This window comes from Colobus angolensis, unplaced genomic scaffold, assembly GCF_000951035.1.
Source record: "Colobus angolensis palliatus isolate OR3802 unplaced genomic scaffold, Cang.pa_1.0 Scaffold71, whole genome shotgun sequence".
Lineage (NCBI taxonomy): Eukaryota > Metazoa > Chordata > Mammalia > Primates > Cercopithecidae > Colobus > Colobus angolensis.
Window position 1 is genome coordinate 4940601 of NW_012120821.1, and position 2433 is coordinate 4943033.

Here is a 2433-nt window from a genome sequence, read left to right on the forward strand (position 1 = left end):
TATAAATTTTCGACCATTTTATCTTATAGACATAATTTATTTAATTCAAAAGTAAAGGTGGATTTCAACCTGATAATATTAGCGACTTCATATTCATATGCATATTTATTACATATCCACTTCATTACAATTCTACAGTCTGCACTATACTTATCATTAGGGACATTTACCTTATGATAAATGGGCTTCATTAGTAGTGATTTGAGGCATTATTATTTATTCATCTATGAAGGTTATAAAGCATCTATTAATTCATTTATGCAGGAATGATTACTTTAAATCCTGAATACTTTCTTATTCTTCTAATGAGGCAGAAAATAGTGTATTTTTTCTATTATTTTAATACTTGGTTTTAACTTTTAAATGAAGGCCAAAATCAATTAAATTAGTTAATTTGATCAATCGGTTTATAAATTTGGCAGGACACAATAGTTTTGAGTAAACCGATTGCATGACAATGCATACCAAAACCCCGTTTTAAGTCTCAGTCCTTTGGCAAATATATTGTGTTCTTTCATTGGTCCGTTAGGCTCTCTCTGCTTCATGTAATGCAACTTCAAAATTGGTATGACATCGTCTATGGATCAATGATTTAAACATAATTTGTAATGCTTCAAAAATAATGTATTAATTTACAACCATATCTGAAATTCGATAGTTTTTTGGGTAGTCTGAAGAAAAGGAGTTGTTAGTAGGCATTTAAGTTTTTAAAAAATATTAAAATCTGTATATCGACGGCTAATGGATAAAGTTCATCTGTAATATTGTTATGATAATTGAAGCACACTACTTTGTGCCACAATACACCCTTTTCTCTTTTGTACTTCATAAATCAATGATTCTTTATGTTTTTGAATACAAAAGTATGACCCAGGGTAGAAGAAAGATTTCTCATTTGCATTCCCATTTTCACTTTTTTTTTTTTTGAGACGGAGTCTCGCTCTGTCGCCCAGGCTGGAGTGCAGTGGCGCCATCTCGGCTCACTGCAAGCTCCGCCTCCCGGGTTTAAGCCATTCTCCTGCCTCAGCCTCCCGAGTAGCTGGGACTACAGGCGCCCGACATCTCGCCCGGCTAATTTTTTGTATTTTTTAGTAGAGACGGGGTTTCACCGTGTTAGCCAGGATGGTCTCGATCTTCTGACCTCGTGATCCACCCGTCTCGGCCTCCCAAAGTGCTGGGATTACAGGCTTGAGCCACCGCGCCCGGCCCCTATTTTCACTCTTTATCACAAATAATGCCCATTTTGCAGACTGTACCTATACTTTGTACACATGGAAATTAAAGTGAGCTTAAATTCATATAATTTTTGTTTGTGACCTTACTCTTAGGGTTAGGACTAATAAAAATATCAGCCACTTTTCTTGCATGATGGAGTTGAAAGGGAAATGGAGAGATTAATGAAGAGACTGATCAGGATTAGAAAGAATGAACAAATGGAGTAAGTTTCCTCTCGGGCTCTGTCTCTCCCTCTATAAACATTTATTAAGCATCTACTATAAAACTAAATATTGTAAAAACGTTTGAAGGAAACAGTCGTTACACGCCTTTATTATTGTGAACTGAAATCAGATTTCAGAGTTTTAAAAATTTTTCAACAATATTCAGTTCATGCAGTCGTAAAATTTGATTCTAAGACAGGTGCGCGCATTTAGCCCTTCACTTAAACTGTATCATAAAGCCACTTCAAGAGATTCATCTTCCCACCCTCACGTAATCTTTTTGCAATCACTGCTCGCAAGCCAAATTAGGAGCCTGACATCCTTGCTATAATCAAAACCTATTCTCTCCGCTCCTCCACTCCTTACTTTAATGAGAGTGTAAAAAACTAGCTTTTACTGGGGACGGAGGCAAGGAAGAAAGGAAGAGAAGGAAAGGAGGGAGGAAAAGGGGTGGGCATGGACCCAAGGAGGGAGTGAAATGAACGAAGGAGAGCGCTGTCTTTTATTTTCTCGCGTTTGCTTTAGGCGCTCCCTGCCTGCCTCTCCCAGCGGGCCGCCCAGCGGCACCTCTCGCAGGCTCGACCCTCGGTCCCGCCCCCTAGCGTCGGAGCCCGGGAGCCGCGGCGGGAGCCTATCTCTTTAAATGACAGCTGAGGCTCGGGTCCCAGTCCGGGGCTTGACGTCAGTGCCTCCTCCCGGGCTGCCAGGAGTAGTTAGCGCCACCGTCGGCGCTCCGGCCTTGCGGCGCGCTAGCAAGCTGGCGGGGGGGCGAGTTTTCTTTGCTTCGGCCCCTCCTCCCACCCTCCCCGCGGAGAGCCGAGCAGCAGTCCTAGAGCCTCTCGCAAGTCTCTCTCACACTTCCCCGCCTTCGCCCCAAAGGAGCAGCCGCTCCTACTTGCCTCTCCACTGCCGCCGCCGCACCGGCGGAGCTCCTCTCCAGCGCGTCTCTCCTCCGATGGAGCTTAGGCGCCGCCGACCCCGCAGCTGCCCCGAG